Here is a 21940-nt window from a genome sequence, read left to right on the forward strand (position 1 = left end):
TAGAGTTCACTCCACCACAGGTGACCGAACACCGGAACCAAAGGGAGGAGAGCCCAGTCACTGTGGGCAGTCCGGATAGGCCTGAGGCACCGCAAACAGCAGACACTCAGGCCAGCGCCCAACAACCGGAGCCCCAACTCAGGCGCTCTACAAGAGAGACTCAACCTGTGATCCCAATAAGACTTTGGCGGGGGAGGTGATGTCATGTATTCAACCAGCATTGTAACCCATGTATAAGCTGACCTAAGTTGTACACTGTGAGAACAATGACCACTAGGTGGTGAACTTGTGGGAGACACTCCTAACCTGGACCTTCAGGTATAAAAGGGGAAGCTCCACCCACTTCCATCACTTGAGTGCTAAGGAATAAAGGACAGGTCACAGACTGATCTTCTCTCAAGCATGGGCCTCGTGTGCATTTATATTGTATAGCAAGGATGTATCAAGGGGCACCCAGGGTTTCACACACAGCACTCCAGCTTTGTGCAGGGGGTCAACACTGAAGAGCAGCCCTCCAGAAAGAACAATGTGGGAGTACATCACTAAGGCCGTTACTGCCAGCAGTGTCACCCCACCACCTGGCTCCAGTGCCCAAAGAAGCTTCATGACCTCAGACCACTGGTCAAGGTCGGTGAATGCATCTTCAAAAGCCGTCTCCTACCAACTGCACCACTAGCCTCACACACTTCTCAGTGCACAACTCCCCCCGCCCCATCTCTCACCTACCACCCATCTGTGCCAATCATGAGGCACATCTCCTATGCCTCGCCTCACCTCAGCCCCTTGGAAGAGACGGTGCAAGCATGTTATGGGGAGCGGGCAGGGAAATGGAGTTGAGGCTGTGCTAGCAAACTGAAGGCGGAGTTGGGCCTCATCGTTGATGTCTGCCCTTGCTGATAATAGGCTCCCGAGGTATGGAAAGTGGTCCACGTTGTCCAGGGCCACACCGTGGATCTTTGTGACTGGGGGGACAGTGCGGTGTGGCGGGGTCAGGTTGGTGGAAACATAGAAACATAGAAACATAGAAAATAGGTGCAGAAGTAGGCCATTCAGTCGTTCGAGCCTGCACCACCATTCAATAAGATCAAGGCTGATCATTCCCTCAGTACCCCTTTCCTGCTTTCTCTCCATACCCCTTGATCCCCTTAGCCGTAAGGGATATATCTAACTCCCTCTTGAATATATCCAATGAACTGGCATCAACAACTCTCTGCGACAGGGAATTCCACAGGTTAACAACTCTCTGAGTGAAGAAGTTTCTCCTCATCTCAGTCCTAAATGGCCTACCCCTTATCCTAAGACTGTGTCCCCTGGTTCTGGACTTCCCCAATATCGGGAACATTCTACCTGCATCTAACCTGTCCCGTCTCGTCAGAATCTTATATGTTTCTATGAGATCCCCTCTCATCCTTCTAAATGCCAATGTATAAAGGCCCAGTTGATCCAGTCTCTCCTCATATGTCAGTCCTGCCATCCCGGGAATCAGTCTGGTGAACCTTCGCTGCACTCCCTCAATAGCAAGAACGTCCTTCAGGAACTTTGTCTTACGGATGTTTAGTGTAAGACATGAGACTCCCAAAGCAAGCACTCTACTCGAACTCCTCCATGGCAAGCGAGCCCCAGGTGGGCAGAGGAAACATTTCAAGGACACCCTCAAAGCCTTCTTGATAAAGTGCAACATCCCCACCGGCACCTGGGAATCCCTGGCCCAAGACCGCCCAAAGTGGAGGAAGAGTATCCGGGAGGGTGCTGAGCACCTCGAGTCTCGTCACCGAGAGCAAGCAGAAAACAAGCGCAGGCAGCGGAAGGAGCGCGCGGCAAACCAGACTCCCCACCCACCCTTTCCTTCAACTACTGCCTGTCCCACCTGTGACAGAGACTGTAATTCCCGTATTGCACTGTACAGTCACCTGAAAACTCACTTTTAGAGTGGAAGCAAGTCTTTCTTGATTTCAAGGGATGGCCTATGATGATGATGGAGTTGAAGCCAAGATCAGATCAGCCATGATCTTATTAAATGGCGGAGCAGCTCGGGGGGCCGAATGGCAGACTCCTGCTCCTATTTCTTATGTTCTTATGTATTGCACCAAGCCTTGACTTCAATAAAAAAATGTTAAAATCCAGTCCTAAAGCTTAAATGCCAACTTACCTGAAAGATGTGTGAGTCCCTTTATGAGGTGTTGATAGGGTCACTGTCCGTCTGCTGCACACTTGCTTTTCAGAGCGAGCTGAGGACCCAGCATTCAGCTCAGCGCAAATCTCCAGGCTCACTCAGGTGACGCTAAGCCAGCGTTGCCCCAACTGACGTCACACTCTCCCTAATTTACATTTGCAGGGCCATCGCTTTTACCGGCAGCGCTGCCATCCCTCAGAAAATGGCGCACACCGCGGAAGCCGCCATTTGTTCTGGTAAAATGATGCCGGTAACAAGTGGCATAAAACACCCTTAGTTTATGAAGTGTGTTCAGGTTGAATTTAATGCTGCTGCTAATCTTTCCTCGTAACCTCTCTTATCCTCCCGTAGGAACCTTTTCAATTCCCTCCTGTACTTTCCATAAACTTTATTCAACAAAAAGCACAAGATTACGCAACTGGATGTGTAGAGGATAGAAGCTGATTATATTAAAATGACAGTTAATACCCTGATGACGTTTGCATTCTCTACTGGTGTCATGTTTGCTTACAAGTGGAAGAGTTTCAACTATGTTAAGTGTGTCAGCACTAGCCATACTTTAAATGTTTTACTGCAAAATCTGTTATCGGTTCTGCTCAAACTACTGCATTGTATTTTAACTCGTGTTCCATGTTTGCTGCATAATTATCATTTGACAATTGTCAGCTTGACTCAGTGAACATCACACTCACTTCTGAGACAGAAGGTCGTGGATTCAAGGCCACTCCAGAACATGAGCACATAATCCAGGCCAACATTCAAGTGCAGTACTCAGGGAGCACCGCACTGTCGGAGGGCCAGTACTAAGGGAGCACTGCATTGTCAGAGGGATAGTATTGAGGGACCACTCCAGTGTCGGAGTAGCACTTCTGAGGGAGCACTGTATTGTCAGAGGGACAGTAATGAGGGACTGCTGCACTGTTGGAGGGGCTGTATTGAGAGAGTGGTGCACTGTCAGAGGAGCAGTACTGATCGAGTGCTGCACTATCGGAGGGACAGTACTGAGGGAGTACTGCACTGTCGGAGGGGCAGTACTGAGCGAGTGCTGCACTGTCAGAGGAGCAGTGCTGAGGGAGCGCTGCACTGTCGGAGGGGCAGTGCTGAGGGAGCACTGCACTGTCGGAGGGGCAGTGCTGAGGGAGCACTGCACTGTCGGAGGGGCAGTACTGAGGGAGTGCTGCACTGTCGGAGGGGCAGTACTGAGGGAGCACTGCACTGTCGGAGGGGCAGTGCTGAGGGAGTGCTGCACTGTCGGAGGGGCAGTGCTGAGGGAGTGCTGCACTGTCGGAGGGGCAGTGCTGAGGGAGTGCTGCACTGTCGGAGGGGCAGTACTGAATACTGCACTCCAGCCCAGCTAAAATCTCCAGATTCATTGTAACTTGCAGCTTCTGTAAACTTTCGGTGTGGATACTGACACCCGCTGTCCACACAGCATGAGGAGGGGTGCAGGAAGGAGAGGGCATCATGGATCAATATGAAATTCTTCAATTTGAGGCGTTGCTGGACCAGGAGCCAATGTAGATCAGCGAGCACAGGGGTGATGGGTGAACAGGGCTTGGTGCGAGTTAGGACACGGGCAGTTGAGTTTTGGATCACCTCTAGTTTACATAGGGTAGAATGTGGGAGGCCAGCCAGGATTGCGTTGGAATAGTCAAGTCTAGAGGGTAACAAAGGTATAGATGCGGGTTTCAGCAGCAGATAAGCTGAGGAAAGGGTGGAGACAGGTAATGTTGCGGAGATAGAAACAGGCAGTCTTAGTTATGCCGCGGATATGTGGTCAGAAGCTCATCTCGGGGTCAAACACGACAACTTGGTTGTGAACAGTGTGGTTCAGCTTGTGACTGTGGCCAAGGAGAGGAATGGAGTCCGTGGCTCAGGAATGCAGTTTGTGATGCGGACCGAATGCAATGATGCCCTCTCCATCCTGTACCTCTCCTCATGCTGTGTGGACAGCGGGTGTCAGCATCCACACCGAAATTTGGATGAAAATATGGCTCATCCATTATTGAATGTTGGACAAGCAATGTAACACATCAGAGGCAGTGGAGGGGTCGAGAGAAGTGGTGATGAGATAGAGCTGGGTGTCGTCAGTGTACATGTGGAAACTGACACTGTACATTCCCAGATCGATCGCCTGAGTTGAAGTCCTTGTTGGGTTCATCTTCGTGGTTGACCGTGAGGTCGATTGCTGGTTGGGTGTGTGTTGGTGGATCAGTGATGGTAATGTCCTCTTCAAACTGTTCTTGGTTGTCAGTGAATCTCAGTTTGGTCTGATCCAAGTGCTTTCTGCACGTTTGTCCATTCAAAAGTTTGACAACAATACTCTATTCCCCTCCTTGGCTAAAACAGTGCCAGCAACCCATTTGGGACCATGACCGTAATTAAGAATAAACACAGGGTCATTAAGCTCAATGTCACGTGATACAGCCGCGTGATCGTGGTACACGTTATGCCGGTGAGGCCGGGTTTCTACATGATCATTGAGATCCGGGCGGACTAAGGAGAGCCTGGTTTTAAGTGCTCTCTTCATTAGCAATTCTGCCAGGGGAACCCCGGTAAGCGAGTGGGGTCACGCCCGGTAGCTGAGCAGAATCCGAGATAACCGAGTCTGCAGTTCATCATGCGTTTCAATTTCTACTTGATGTTTTGGACTGCCCGTTCCGCTTGACCATTGGATGCGGGCTTAAACGGTGCACACCTGACATGTTGGAGCAGCGCGAGTCCGGGGTTGGTGAGGCCTATAAAAGGCCCAGCGGGAGAGTGAGGCGGCGGCAGTTGGAGCAGCGCGAGTCCGGGGTTGGTGAGGCGTGGCTTGTGCAGCTACAGGGAGAAGGCAAAAAAGAAGTAGAAAGAAACAGAAAGGTGACATCACAGCCAAGGGGGTGGGTGATTGGCTGGGGATTGGTGAGTAGTTTTTCTTTTTTCTCTTCTATAACAGTGAGTAAACTTTAGCATTGTTGTTGCCGATCTAAGGGTTAAGTCATGACAGGACAGCTCGGTCACGTGTTATGCTCCTCCTGTACCATGTGGGAACTCAGGGACGATTCCAGTGTCCCTGACGACTACGTGTGCGGGAAGTGTGTCTGCCTCCAGCTCCTGACGGACAGCGTTGCGGAGTTGGAGCTGAGGGTGGATTCACTCTGGAGCATCCACGATGCTGAGAATGACGTGAGTAGCACGTGTAGCGAGTTGGTCTTACCGCAGGTGAAGGGTCCACAGCCAGTTAGGGAATGGAAGACCAGCAGGAAGAGTAGTGCAAGGGGGTAGTGCAGGGGTCCCCTGTGGTCATCCCCCTGCAAAACAGATATACTGCTTTGAGTGTTGTTGGGGGGATGACTCAACGGGGGAGGGCAGCAGCGGCCAGATTCATGGCACTGTGGCTGGCTCTATTGCACAGGAGGGCGGGAAAAAGAGTGGGAGAGCGATAGTGATGGGGATTCAATTGTAAGGGGAATAGATAGGTGTTTCTGCGGCCGCAACCAAGACTCCAGGATGGTATGTTGCCTCCCTGGTGCAAGGGTCAAGGATGTCTCGGAGCAGGTGCAGGACATTCTAAAAAGGGAAGGAGAACAGCCAGTTGTCATGGTGCACATTGGTACCAACGACATAGGTAAAAAAAGTGATGAGGTCCTATGAAACGAATTTAAGGAGCTCGGAGCTAAATTAAAAAGTAGGACCTCAAAAGTAGTAATCTCAGGATTGCTACCAGTGCCACGTGCTAGTCAGAGTAAGAATCGCAGTATAGCGCAGATGAATACGTGGCTTGAACAGTGGTGCAGCAGGGAGGGATTCAAATTCCTGGGGCATTGTAACCGGTTCTGTGGGAGGTGGGACCAGTACAAACCGGACGGTCTGCACCTGGGCAGAACTGGAACCAATGTCCTAGGGGGAGTGTTTGCTCGTGCTGTTGGGGAGGAGTTAAACTAATATGGCAGGGGGATGGGAACCAATGCAGGGAGACAGAGGGAAACAAAAAGGAGACAAAAACAAAAGACAGAAAGGAGATGAGGAAAAGTGGAGGGCAGAGAAACCCAAGGCAAAGAACAAAAAGGGCCACTGTACAGCAAAATTCTAAAAGGACAAAGGGTGTTAAAAAAACAAGCCTGAAGGCTTTGTGTCTTAATGCAAGGAGTATCCGCAATAAGGTGGATGAATTAACTGTGCAAATAGATGTTAACAAATATGATGTGATTGGGATTACGGAGACATGGCTCCAGGATGATCAGGGCTGGGAACTCAACATCCAAGGGTATTCAACATTCAGGAAGGATAGAATAAAAGGAAAAGGAGGTGGGGTAGCATTGCTGGTTAAAGAGGAGATTAATGCAATAGTTAGAATGGTCATTAGCTTGGATGATGTGGAATCTATATGGGTAGAGCTGCAGAACACCAAAGGGCAAAAAACGTTATTGGGAGTTGTGTACAGACCTCCAAACAGTAATAGTGATGTTGGGGAGGGCATCAAACAGGAAATTAGGGGTGCATGCAATAAAGGTGCAGCAGTTATAATGGGTGACTTTAATATGCACATAGATTGGGCTAATCAAACTGGAAGCAATACGGTGGAGGAGGATTTCCTGGAGTGCATAAGGGATAGTTTTCTAGACCAATATGTCGAGGAACCAACTAGGGGGTAGGCCATCATAGACTGGGTGTTGTGCAATGAGAGAGGATTAATTAGCAATCCCGTTGAGCGAGGCCCCTTGGGGAAGAGTGACCATAATATGGTGGAATTCTGCATTAGGATGGAGAATGAAACAGTTAATTCAGAGACCAAGGTCCAGAACTTAAAGAAGGGTAACTTTGAAGGTATGAGGCGTGAATTGGCTAGGATTGATTGGCGAATGATACTTAAGGGGTTGACAGTGGATGGGCAATGGCAGACATTTAGAGACCGCATGGATGAACTACAACAATTGTACATTCCTGTCTGGCGTAAAAATAAAAAAGGGAAGGTGGCTATCAAGGGAAATCAGGGATAGTATTAAAGCCAAGGAAGTGGCATACAAATTGGCCAGAAATAGCAGTGAACCCGGAGACTGGGAGAAATTTAGAATTCAGTAGAGGAGGACAAAGGGTTTGATTAGGGCAGAGAAAATGAAGTACGAGAAGAAGCTTGCAGGGAACATTAAGATGGATTGCAAAAGTTTCGACAGATATGTAAAGAGAAAAAGGTTAGTAAAGACAAAGGTAGGTCCCCTGCAGTCAGAATCAGGGGAAGTCATAACGGGGAACAAAGAAATGGCGGACCAATTGAACAAGTACTTTGGTTCGGTATTCACTAAGGAGGACATTAACAACCTTCCGGATATAAGAAGGGTCAGAGGGTCTAGTAAGGAGGAGGAACTGAGGGAAATCCTTATTGGTCGGGAAATTGTGTTGGGGAAATTAATGGGATTGAAGGCCGATAAATCCCCAGGGCCTGATGGACTGCATCCCAGAGTACTTAAGGAGGTGGCCTTGGAAATAGTGGATGCATTGACAGTCATTTTCCAACATTCCATTAACTCTGGATCAGTTCCTATCAAGTGGAGGGTAGCCAATGTAACCCCACTTTTTAAAAAAGGAGGGAGAGAGAAAACAGGGAATTACAGACCGGTAAGCCTGACATCGGTAGTGGGTAAGATGATGGAATCAATTATTAAGGATGTCATAGCAGCGCATTTGGAAAGAGGTGACATGATAGGTCCAAGTCAGCATAGATTTGTGAAAGGGAAATCATGCTTGACAAATCTTCTAGAATTTTTTGAGGATGTTTCCAGTAGAGTGGACAAGGGAGAACCAGTTGATGTGGTATATTTGGACTTTCAGAAGGCTTTCGACAAGGTCCCACACAAGAGTTAATGTGCAAAGTTAAAGCACATGAGATTGGGGGTAGTGTGCTGACGTGGATTGAGAACTGGTTGTCAGACAGGAAGCAAAGAGTAGGAGTAAATGGGTACTTTTCAGAATGGCAGGCAGTGACTAGTGGGGTACCGCAAGGTTCTGTGCTGGAGCCCCAGCTGTTTACACTGTACATTAATGATTTAGACGAGGGGATTAAATGTAGTATCTCCAAATTTGCGGATGACACTATGTTATGTGGCAGTGTGAGCTGCGAGGAGGATGCTATGAGGCTGCAGAGCGACTTGGATAGGTTAGGTGAGTGGGCAAATGCATGGCAGATGAAGTATAATGTGGATAAATGTGAGGTTATCCACTTTGGTGGTAAAAACAGAGAGACAGACTATTATCTGAATGGTGACAGATTAGGAAAAGGGGAGGTGCAACGAGACCTGGGTGTCATGGTACATCAGTCATTGAAGGTTGGCATGCAGGTACAGCAGGCGGTTAAGAAAGCAAATGGCATGTTGGCCTTCATAGCGAGGGGATTTGAGTACAGGGGGAGGGAGGTGTTGCTACAGTTGTACAGGGCATTGGTGAGGCCACACCTGGAGTATTGTGTACAGTTTTGGTCTCCTAACCTGAGGAAGGACATTCTTGCTATTGAGGCAGTGCAGCGAAGGTTCACCAGACTGATTCCCGGGATGGCGGGACTGACCTATCAAGAAAGACTGGATCAACTGGGCTTGTATTCACTGGAGTTCAGAAGAATGAGAGGGGACCTCATAGAAACGTTTAAAATTCTGACGGGGTTAGACAGGTTAGATGCAGGAAGAATGTTGCCAATGTTGGGGAAGTCCAGAACCAGGAGTCACAGTCTAAGGATAAGGGGTAAGCCATTTAGGACCGAGATGAGGAGGAACTTCTTCACCCAGAGAGTGGTGAACCTGTGGAATTCTCTACCACAGAACGTTGTTGAGGCCAATTCACCAAATATATTCAAAAAGGAGTTAGATGTAGTCCTTACTACTAAGGGGATCAAGGGGTATGGTGAGAAAGCAGGAATGGGGTACTGAAGTTGCATGTTCAGCCATGAACTCATTGAATGGCGGTGCAGGCTAGAAGGGCCGAATGGCCTACTCCTGCACCTATTTTCTATGTTTCTATGTTTCTATGTTTCTATGTTTCTATGTTTCTATGTTTGATGCCATTGTGGGTCATGAACTCGTTGAATTCCGTGCTGGTGAAACATGGTCCATTGTCACTAACAAGGATGTCGGACGAACCATGGGTGGCGAACATGGCCCGGAGACTTTCAATCGTGGCAGTGGACGTACATGATGACATTATTATCCATTCAATCCATTTAGAGTAAGCGTCCACTGCTACTAGGAACAACTTTCCTAGAAAGGGGCCAGCGAAATCTACGTGGACCCTGGACCACGGTTTGGAGGGCCATGACCACAGGCTCAGTGGGGCCTCCCTTGGTGCATTGCTCAACTGTGAGCAAGTGTTACATTAGTGTTCGCATGACTCCAATTCTGAGTCAATGCCGAGCCACCAAACGTGCGACCTAGCGATAGCCTTCAATCATGACTATGCCTGGGTAGGTACTGTGAAGATCACATATAAACGTTTCCCTGCCTTTTTTGGCAAAACTACATGATTCCCCCATAGGAGACAATCCGAATGGATGGATATTGCATCCTTGCATCGGTGGAACGGCTTAATTTCATCTCGCATTTCCCCGGGAACAGCCGACCAGCTCCCATTGAGGACACAGCTTTTTACTAGTGATAGCACAGGGTCCTGGCTAGTCCAGGTCCTGATCTGGTGAGCCGTGACTGGTGACCTCTCGCTCTCAAAAGCATCCATTACAAGAGGCAAGTCAGCAGGTTGTGCCATTTCCACCCCGGTGGTGGGCAATGGTAGCTGACTGAGGGCATCAGCACAGTTCTCAGTGCCTGGTCTGTGGTGGATTACATAGTCATACGCAGATAATGTTAGTGCCCATCTTTGGATGCGGGACAAAGCATTGGTGTTATTACCTTTGCTTTCTGAGAACAGCGAAATGAGCGGCTTGTGTTCGGTTTCGAGCTCGAACCGGAGTCCAAAAAGGTATTGGTGCATTTTCTTAACTGTATGCTAATGCTTCTTTCTCAACCATACTGTAGGCTCTTTCAGCCTTAGATAAGCTTCTGGACTCGTATACAACCGGTTGCTGCTTGCCGAACATATTGGCTTGCTGTAACACACAACCGACCCCATACGAAGATGCATCACAAGCTCGTACTAAACGGGTCATGCAATACAAGTAACTTGTTAGAACATAGCAGGTTCTGGCCTTGTTAAAAGCTGGCTCTTGAGATTTACCCCAAACACATTTGTCACCCTTGCACAGCAATAAATGCAAGGGTTCCAGCAAAGTGCTCAACTCCGGTAGAAAGTTACCAAAATCGTTGAGGAGTCCCAGGAACGAACGCAGCTCCATCACATTCTGTGAATTGGGTGCATTCTTGATGGCCTCCGTCTTGGAGTCCATGGGTCTGATGCCGTTCGCCTCAATCTTTCACCCCAGAAATTCAACCTCTGGCACCAGGAAAACACACTTGGAGCGTTTCAACCTAAGCCCCACTCTGTCCAGTCGCTTTAGAACTTCTTTCAGTTTGTGCAAGCATTTGGTGGTGTTGCGACCAGTGATCAAGATGTCGTCTTGAAACACCACGTTGGGCGGAACCGATTTCAGCAGACTCTCCAGGTTCCTCTGGAAGATGGCTGCTGCTGAACGAATCCCAAAGGGGCATCTGTGGTATATGAACAGTCCTTTGTGCGTGTTGATGCACGTCAATTTTTTCAAAGGTTCAGCCAGCTCTTGTGTCATGTAAGCAGAGGTTAGATCCAGCTTGGTGAATGACTTCCCCCCTGCTAACGTTGCGAACAGGTCATCTGCTTTGGGTAGTGGTTACTAGTCCTGTAACGAGACTCGGTTGATCGTTACCTTGTAGACCCCGCAGATTCTGACCGTCACATCGCTTTTCAAAACCGAAACAATTGGACGATATGATCCGCTCTCATTGAAGTCTGTCCAGCTCGATCTCGATTTTCTCACGCTCGGGCCTGGTGATGAATGGGTCGTGCATCAGGGACTAGATGGATCTGCATTTTGGCACCTGTGAAGTTGCCGATGTCTGGCTCGAATAACGACGGGAATTTGTTTAGCACTTGGGCGCACAAGGCGTCATCCACTGAAGACAGTGCTTTGATGTTGTCCCAGTTCCATCGGATCTTTCCTAGCCAGCTTCTGCCGAACAGCGTTGGGCCATCGCCTGGTACAATCCATAATGGTAAATCATGCACAGCTCCATCATACGATACCTTCACTGCCGCACTGCCAATGACTGGTATGAGCTCTTTGGTGTAAGTGTGCAGCTTGGTGTGGTTCTGGCTTAGTTTTGGCCTTTGTGCCTTGTTGCCCCACAGTTTCTCAAAAGCCTTCTGGCTCATAATTGACTGACTCGCCCCCGTGTCCAATTCTGTGGAAATTGGAATGCCATTTAATTTGACTTTTAACATTATCGGAGGGCTTTTGGTGGTGAAGGTGTGTACCCCATTCACTTCCCCTTCAGCCTCAGGTTGAGTTGCCTCTCTTACTCGATCAGCGTGATCCACACCGGATCGGTCATCTTCTGCCGACTCTGCCACGTGGTGAGTCGCAGCACATCTGCACATTCGCTGGAGGTACCCCATTGTTCCACAGCCCTTGCACACGTAGTGCTTGAATCGACATTGATGGGCTCGATGATTACCCCCGCAGCGCCAACATGGTGTTAATGGATTCGCATTCACGCCCCACGGCGGACTCTGAGTCATCCTAGGTCTGGCCTCTGCAGGTGTGTAGGCCCTGCCATGTACAGTTCTGCCTGCTGAAGGTGTTCTTTTACGCACAGTACTTGCCAGTGAGCTTCGATGCTACAAAGATATCTGTTTAGTGTTATCATTCTTGGACATGAAAGCCTGGGCTATCGTGATGGCCTTGCTCAGATCTCGGGATTCAGCAGACAGCAGTTTGCGAAGAATGACCTCGTGGCCGATTCCAAGCATGAAGACATCCCGCAACATTTCCCTCAAAAATCCAGCAAATACGCACGGTCCCGCAAAGCGTCTTAGGTTGGCGACATAGCTCACCACATCCTGGGCTCGAAGCGATGGTGCATGTAAAAGCAATGCCTGGCCATTAAGATGCTCTCCTTCAACTTGAGATGTTCCCGAACCAGTGTGCACAACTCTGTATACATTGGTTTCATCGGTGCTAGCAGATTTTTGATGAGGCCATATATCGTGGACCCACAAACGGTGAGGAGAATCGCCCTGCGCTTGACCGCGGTCTCTTCCGTATCCAGCTCGTTGGCCACAAAGTATTGGTCAAGATGCTCAACGAAGGCTTTCCAATCATCACCCTCAACAAATCTCTCAAGAATACCAACAACGGCCATAGCCACGTGAAAGTTTGTAATCTGTTACTCGTCGCCAATTGTTATGTTCAGAATAACTCCACAGGACTGTGTGCTGTAAGCTCAAACTGTTGTGACCTTGGTCTCTTTAATGTAACTCCTGAGTGAGGAAGCAGCATGGTAGACTGCCTTTTCTACCTGCTTGTCCGGGATGTGCAGGTGACCCTTGGGTCTCCCATTGGTGCGCCGCCTGGTGGCAAGTCTTACACATTAGTAAAGTTTACATACATAACATCAATAATGTGGGAGCGGGAAGAGAAGTTGTTGCAGGTGATTCTCTGGCTACGATTAGATAGATAAGAATGAAACCAGGCGAGTGCAGTCCCACCCAGCTGGACAATGGTGGAGAGGCGTTGGAGGAGGATGGAGTGGTCAACCGTGTCAACGGCTGCAGACAAGTTGAAAAGGACGAAGAGGGATAGTTTGCCTTTGTCACAGTCACAAAGGATGTCATTTGTCACTTTGATGAGAGCTGATTCAGCACTGTGTCAGGGAGGGAAATCCGGATTGGAGGGATTCAAACATAGAGTTGAGCATGGATTTGGGAGACGACAACACGTTCAAGGATTTTGGAGAGGAAAGGGAGGTTGGAGATGGGCCGGAGGAGTCAAAGGTTGTTTTTTTGAGGAGGAGGGTGAGGGTGGCAGTTTTGAAAGAGTGGGGGACAGTAGCTGAGGAGGAAGAACTGACAGGGTGTGGCTGAGAGTCCGAGGAAATTCAGTCAATGACCAGATCGGTATTTCCTTCGAGGATCTGTAATTGCCGTAAAGTGCGACAGTCTGAATTTAATTCTGGTGTAAGATGTCTCGCGTTGTGAATGATCAGAGCTCAGAAATAAATAATAATAATAACTTTAATTTATATAGCGCCTTTAATGTAGTAAAATGTCCCAAGATGCTTTACAGCAGTGTTACAAGACAAAACAGATAAATTTGACACCGAGCCACAAAAGAAGAAATTAAGGCCAGATGACCAAAAGCTTGGTTAAAGAGATTGGTTTTAAGGAGTGTCTTAAAGGAGGAAAGAGAGGTAGAGAGGTTTAAGGAGGGAGTTCCAGAGCTTGGGGCCCAGGCAGCTGAAGGCACGGCCACCGATGGTTGAGCAGTTATAATGTTCAAGAGGCCAGAATTTGAGAAGCACAGACATCTTGTGGGCTTGTGAGGTTGAAAAAGATTATAGAGTTAAGGAGGGGCGTGGATTTGTAAACAAGGATGAAAATTTTGAAATCAAGGCGTTATTTAACCGGGAGCCAATGTAGCTCAGCGAGCACAGGGGTGATGAGTGAGCGGGACTTGGAGCAAGTTAGGACACGGGCGTGGTAAATGTGCTTTGCTTGCCAAAGCGGTGCCCTGTTTTAACTTTCAACAGTTAATGTAATCATTTATTGTAACACCCTGCGATGTCAGGAACTGTGCATGAACACTGTGCTGGGGGAACGTACTCAAAAGGAGAGGTTGGAAAAAGTAATATGGAAACAATTCTGGTAACCTACAGATGAACAAAGCTGGACTCAGCCGTTACTGTGGTCTGGGACTATGGCTGGGGTTTGGGAAATCACAATACTTGGCAAACATACAAAACCTTTTAAAATATTTTCCACTCAACAATCTTCAGGCAGAATTCCTGGAATCACAGGATGTTGCAATAAATTATTACATTAACTATTGAAAGTTAAAACAGAGTATTGCTTTGGCAACCAAGGCACATTTCTGCTCTCTGATCATTCACACCACGAGACATCATACAACAGAATTAAACTCGGACTTCACACTGGGACAGTGAGGCTCACACTGGAACAGTGAGGCTCACACTGGGACTGTGAGGCTCACACTAAGGCAGTGAGACTCACACTGGGACAGTGAGACTCACACTGGGACAGTGAGGCTCACACTGGGACAGTGAGGCTCACACTAAGAAAGTGAGGCTCACACTGGGACAGTGAAGCTCACACTGGGACTGTGAGGCTCACACTAAGACAGTGAGTCTCACACTGGGACAATGAGGCTCACACTGGGACAGTGAGACTCACACTGGGACACTGCACCTCACACTGGGATGGTGAGAGACACACTGGGACACTGTGCCTCACACTGGGACAGTGAGGCTCACACTGGGACAGTGAGGCTAACACTGGGAGAGTGAGACACACACTGGGACACTGAGGCTCACACTGGGACAGTGAGGCTCACTGGGATGGTGAGACACACTGGGACACTGAGACACACTGGGACACTGAGGCTCACACTGGGACAATGAGGCTCACACTGGGACAGTGAGACTCACACTGGGACACTGCACCTCACACTGGGATGGTGAGAGACACACTGGGACACTGTGCCTCACACTGGGACAGTGAGGCTCACACTGGGACAGTGAGGCTAACACTGGGAGAGTGAGACACACACTGGGACAGTGAGACTCACACTGGGACAGTGAGGCTCACTGGGATGGTGAGACACACTGGGACACTGAGACACAATGGGACAGTGAGGCTCACTGGGATGGTGAGACACACTGGGACAGTGAAACTGACTGGGACGGTGACTTATTCAGAACGAAAGACATCTTGCACCAGGATTAAAGTCAGTCTTTATCTCTTATTCATTGCGCAGACTGAGTTGAAATTCCTAACTTTAAAGAAAGAGCAAGATGTTATAATTTGGGCTGCTTTACTTTCTCACTTTGTGGTTTAATGTTTTTGTGCAAAAGAAGGAGAAAGTAACCCGCTTTATATCAAAATTAGTTCCAGTCAGAAAGAGAAACCTTGAGTGCTAGCACCAGGAATGAAGGCCTGTGAATGCTGAGCATGTGAAGGGGGGAGATAAGTGAGTGGTTTGGGTGTGCTCATTCATCCTGTTTACGCTGCAAGAAGGGATGACGCAGAGTTGCGGGGCCCATGGCAACGAGCAGGGTTCATGAGCGGGTGTGGGAGGCCTGGGAGCACACTGCCCTCTGCTGGCACCGCGAGATGCTGCAGCTCCACCCAGCAGAACATCTGTGGCCAGTCTGTGAGGGGCCTGGAGTGTTTGAACATCCAGCAGCCCCGCACATGTCCCCGAATCTCGCCCGCAGCCAGAATCGGAGAGGCAGCTTCCCCTCCCAGACTCCCGGCCACTCTCGCTCCTCTCGGCTCGTCCACCCACAGTCCAGGAGGACGATGGGGTCCAACACCAACAGCAACAACAACCTGTATTTATATAGCGCCTTTAACGTGGTTAAACATCCCAAGGTGCTTCACAGGATTGTTACAAGACAAAACAAATACATTTGACACCAAGCCACATAAGAAGAAATTGGGGCAGGTGACCAACAGCTTGGTCAAAGAGGTAGGATTTAAGGAACGTCATAAAGGAGGAGAGAGAGGTAGAGAGGCAGAGAGGTTTAGGCAGTGAGTTCCAGAGCTTGGGGCCCAGGCAACAGAAGGCACAGCCGCCAATGGTGGAGCGATTATAATCAGGGATGTTCAGGAGGGCAGAATTAGAGGAGCGCAGATATCTCGGGGGATTGTGGGGCTGGAGGAGATTACAGAGATAGTGGGGGGCGAGGGCCATGGATGGATTTTTAAGCAAGGATGAGAATTTTGAAATCGAGGCGTTGCTTAACCGGGAGCCCATGTAGGTCAGCGAGACTTGGTGTGAGTTAAGACACGGGCAGCCGAGTTTTGGATGACTTCAAGTTTACGTAGGGTAGAATGTGGGAGGCCAGCCAGGAGTGCGTTGGAATAGTTAAGTGTAGAGGTAACAAAGACATGGATGAGGGTTTCAGCAGCGGATGAGCTGAGGCAAGGGCGGAGATGGGCGATGTTACGGAGGTGGAAATAGGCGTTCTTAGTTATGCTGCAGATATGTGGTCAGAAGCTCATTTCAGGGTCAAATATGACACTGAGGTTGCGAACAGTCTGGTTCAGCCTCAGATAGATGTCAGGGTGAGGGATGGAGTCAGTGGCTAGGGAACGGACATGGTGGCGGTGACCGAAAACAATGGCGTCGGTCTTCTCAATATTCAATTGGAGAAAATTTCTGCTCACCCAGTACTGGATGTCGGAGAAGCAGTCTGACAATTTAAAGACCATGGAAGGGTCGAGAGAAGTGGTGGTGAGGCAGAGCGGGGTGTCATCAGGTGTCGCCCAGGTACCTGCAGGGGACGGAGGAGAGCACGCGCTGTCTCCGGACAGGGACTGGGTAACTCTCGCAGTCAGGGCAAAGTTCGGCCACTTCCCAGGACGGCCCACTGACCGACTCTCAAGGTCTATAGAGGTGATTGGTGCTTGTATCTGTCTGGCAGGCCGCCCGGCCAATTAGCTCCGCCCCCCCAGTGGCTACTCATGGGTCGTCAGGCTGCCACGCCTGCCCGCTAAAGCAAATATCCACAACCTGACCACGGTCAGTCCGTCCGGTCAGAGGCAGCTCAGTAATGCAGTGAGACTCACACTGGGACAGTGAGCTCACACTGGGACAGTGAGACTCACACTGGGACACTGAGGCTCACACTGGGACAGTGCAACTCACACTGGGACAGTGAGACTCACACTGGGACAGTGAGCTCACACTGGGACAGTGCAACTCACACTGGGACAGTGAGACTCACACTGGGACAGTGAGCTCACACTGGGACAGTGAGACACACACTGGGACACTGAGGCTCACACTGGGACAGTGAGCTCACACTGGGTCAGTGAGACGCACACTGGGACACTGAGGCTCACATTGGGACAGTGAGCTCACACTGGGACAGTGAGACTCACACTGGGACACTGAGGCTCACACTCGGACAGTGAGACTCACACTGGGACAGTGAGACTCACATTGGGACACTGAGGCTCACACTGGGACAGTGAGACTCACACTGGGACAGTGAGGCGCACACTGGGAAAGTGAGACTCACACTGGGACAGTGAGGCTCACTGGGATGGTGAGACACACTGGGACACTGAGACACACTGGGACAGTGAGACTCACACTGGGACACTGAGGCTCACACTGGGACAGTGAGACTCACACTGGAACAGTGAGGCTCACATTGGGACACTGCGCCTTGCACTGGGACAGTGAGACTCACACTGGGACAGTGAGGCTCACTGGGATGGTGAGACACACTGGGACACTGAGACACACTGGGACGGTGACTTATTTAGAACAAAAGACATCTTGCACCAGGATTAAAGTCAGTCTTTATCTCTTGTTCATTGCGCAGTCTGAGTTAAAATTCCTAACTTTAAAGAAAGAGCAAGATGTTATAATTTGGGCTGCTTTACTTTCTCACTTTGCGCTTTAATGTTTTTGTGCAAAAGAAGGAGAAAGTAACCCGCTTTATATCAAAATTAGTTCCAGTCAGAAAGAGAAACCTTGAGTGCTAGCACCAGGAATGAAGGCCTGTGAATGCTGAGCATGTGAAGGGGGGAGATAAGTGAGTGGTTTGGGTGTGCTCATTCATCCTGTTTACGCTGCAAGAAGGGATGACGCAGAGTTGCGGGGCCCATGGCAACGAGCAGGGTTCATGAGCGGGTGTGGGAGGCCTGGGAGCACACTGCCCTCTGCTGGCACCGTGAGATGCTGCAGCTCCACCCAGCAGAACATCTGTGGCCAGTCTGTGAGGGGCCTGGAGTGTTTGAACATCCAGCAGCCCCGCACATGGCCCCGAATCTCGCCCGCAGCCAGAATCGGAGAGGCAGCTTCCCCTCCCAGACTCCCGGCCACTCTCGCTCCTCTCGGCTCGTCCACCCACAGTCCAGGAGGACGATGGGGTCCAACACCAACAGCAACAACAACCTGTATTTATATAGCGCCTTTAACGTGGTAAAACATCCCAAGGTGCTTCACAGGATTGTTACAAGACAAAACAAATACATTTGACACCAAGCCACATAAGAAGAAATTGGGGCAGGTGACCAACAGCTTGGTCAAAGAGGTAGGATTTAAGGAACGTCATAAAGGAGGAGAGAGAGGTAGAGAGGCAGAGAGGTTTAGGCAGTGAGTTCCAGAGCTTGGGGCCCAGGCAACAGAAGGCACAGCCGCCAATGGTGGAGCGATTATAATCAGGGATGTTCAGGAGGGCAGAATTAGAGGAGCGCAGATATCTCGGGGGATTGTGGGGCTGGAGGAGATTACAGAGATAGTGGGGGGCGAGGGCCATGGATGGATTTTTAAGCAAGGATGAGAATTTTGAAATCGAGGCGTTGCTTAACCGGGAGCCCATGTAGGTCAGCGAGACTTGGTGTGAGTTAAGACACGGGCAGCCGAGTTTTGGATGACTTCAAGTTTACGTAGGGTAGAATGTGGGAGGCCAGCCAGGAGTGCGTTGGAATAGTTAAGTGTAGAGGTAACAAAGACATGGATGAGGGTTTCAGCAGCGGATGAGCTGAGGCAAGGGCGGAGATGGGCGATGTTACGGAGGTGGAAATAGGCGTTCTTAGTTATGCTGCAGATATGTGGTCAGAAGCTCATTTCAGGGTCAAATATGACACTGAGGTTGCGAACAGTCTGGTTCAGCCTCAGACAGATGTCAGGGTGAGGGATGGAGTCAGTGGCTAGGGAACGGACATGGTGGCGGTGACCGAAAACAATGGCGTCGGTCTTCTCAATATTCAATTGGAGAAAATTTCTGCTCACCCAGTACTGGATGTCGGAGAAGCAGTCTGACAATTTAAAGACCATGGAAGGGTCGAGAGAAGTGGTGGTGAGGCAGAGCGGGGTGTCATCAGGTGTCGCCCAGGTACCTGCAGGGGACGGAGGAGAGCACGCGCTGTCTCCGGACAGGGACTGGGTAACTCTCGCAGTCAGGGCAAAGTTCGGCCACTTCCCAGGACGGCCCACTGACCGACTCTCAAGGTCTATAGAGGTGATTGGTGCTTGTATCTGTCTGGCAGGCCGCCCGGCCAATTAGCTCCGCCCCCCCAGTGGCTACTCATGGGTCGTCAGGCTGCCACGCCTGCCCGCTAAAGCAAATATCCACAACCTGACCACGGTCAGTCCGTCCGGTCAGAGGCAGCTCAGTAATGCAGTGAGACTCACACTGGGACAGTGAGCTCACACTGGGACAGTGAGACTCACACTGGGACACTGAGGCTCACACTGGGACAGTGCAACTCACACTGGGACAGTGAGACTCACACTGGGACAGTGAGCTCACACTGGGACAGTGAGACTCACACTGGGACAGTGCAACTCACACTGGGACAGTGAGACTCACACTGGGACAGTGAGCTCACACTGGGACAGTGAGACACACTGGGACACTGAGGCTCACACTGGGACAGTGAGCTCACACTGGGACAGTGAGACGCACACTGGGACACTGAGGCTCACATTGGAACAGTGAGCTCACACTGGGACAGTGAGACTCACACTGGGACACTGAGGCTCACACTCGGACAGTGAGACTCACACTGGGACAGTGAGACTCACATTGGGACACTGAGGCTCACACTGGGACAGTGAGACTCACACTGGGACAGTGAGGCGCACACTGGGAAAGTGAGACTCACACTGGGACAGTGAGGCTCACTGGGATGGTGAGACACACTGGGACACTGAGACACACTGGGACAGTGAGACTCACACTGGGACACTGAGGCTCACACTGGGACAGTGAGACTCACACTGGAACAGTGAGGCTCACATTGGGACACTGCGCCTTGCACTGGGACAGTGAGACTCACACTGGGACAGTGAGGCTCACTGGGATGGTGAGACACACTGGGACACTGAGACACACTGGGACGGTGACTTATTTAGAACAAAAGACATCTTGCACCAGGATTAAAGTCAGTCTTTATCTCTTGTTCATTGCGCAGTCTGAGTTAAAATTCCTAACTTTAAAGAAAGAGCAAGATGTTATAATTTGGGCTGCTTTACTTTCTCACTTTGCGCTTTAATGTTTTTGTGCAAAAGAAGGAGAAAGTAACCCGCTTTATATCAAAATTAGTTCCAGTCAGAAAGAGAAACCTTGAGTGCTAGCACCAGGAATGAAGGCCTGTGAATGCTGAGCATGTGAAGGGGGGAGATAAGTGAGTGGTTTGGGTGTGCTCATTCATCCTGTTTACGCTGCAAGAAGGGATGACGCAGAGTTGCGGGGCCCATGGCAACGAGCAGGGTTCATGAGCGGGTGTGGGAGGCCTGGGAGCACACTGCCCTCTGCTGGCACCGTGAGATGCTGCAGCTCCACCCAGCAGAACATCTGTGGCCAGTCTGTGAGGGGCCTGGAGTGTTTGAACATCCAGCAGCCCCGCACATGGCCCCGAATCTCGCCCGCAGCCAGAATCGGAGAGGCAGCTTCCCCTCCCAGACTCCCGGCCACTCTCGCTCCTCTCGGCTCGTCCACCCACAGTCCAGGAGGACGATGGGGTCCAACACCAACAGCAACAACAACCTGTATTTATATAGCGCCTTTAACGTGGTAAAACATCCCAAGATGCTTCACAGGATTGTTACAAGACAAAACAAATACATTTGACACCAAGCCACATAAGAAGAAATTGGGGCAGGTGACCAACAGCTTGGTCAAAGAGGTAGGATTTAAGGAACGTCATAAAGGAGGAGAGAGAGGTAGAGAGGCAGAGAGGTTTAGGCAGTGAGTTCCAGAGCTTGGGGCCCAGGCAACAGAAGGCACAGCTGCCAATGGTGGAGCGATTATAATCAGGGATGTTCAGGAGGGCAGAATTAGAGGAGCGCAGATATCTCGGGGGGTTGTGGGGCTGGATGAGATTACAAAGATAGGGAGGGCCGAGGGTCATGAACAGATTTTAAAACAAGGATGATAATTTTGAAATCGAGGCGTTGCTTAACTGGGAGCCTGTCATGTATCTCACACTACTGTATATAACTGTATCTTACCATGCTATACATGACTGTAACTGGATATGACCTGTAACCACAAGCATACTTTACCACCAGGGGTGCACTTGCAGGAGACACTGCATACCTCTACCACACAGGTATATAAAGGCAGGTCTCAGGCAAATGTGGCACTCAAGAGCTGTGAAATAAAGGTGCAGGTCCAGAGTGACCTTGACTTAGCAAGTCTCGTGTGAGTCAGTACATTGAGTCAGGACTTAACAGTGGCGACGAGTTACGGGATCACAGAATCCACAGAATGGCTACCAACAGCTCAGACAAGAAATACAATGCTGGAGACAATTGGGAGGACTTTATAGAAAGGCTCCAGCAAAGCTTTGTGACCAAAGACTGGCTGGGCGATGATACGGCAGACAAGAGAAGAGCCCATCTCTTGACCAGCTGTGGCTCGAAAACATACACTTTAATGAAAGACCTGCTGGCACCCGAGAAACCAGCAAGCAAGTCGTTTGAGGAGTTGAGCACACTGGTAAGAGACCACCTGAAGCCAGCGAGCAGCCGACACATGGCCAGACACAAGTTCTACAACTACAGACACTGTGTGGGCCAGAGTATACCCGACTTCGTGGCGGAACTTCGGA

This window comes from Pristiophorus japonicus, chromosome 14, assembly GCF_044704955.1.
Source record: "Pristiophorus japonicus isolate sPriJap1 chromosome 14, sPriJap1.hap1, whole genome shotgun sequence".
Classification (NCBI taxonomy): Eukaryota; Metazoa; Chordata; class Chondrichthyes; family Pristiophoridae; genus Pristiophorus; species Pristiophorus japonicus.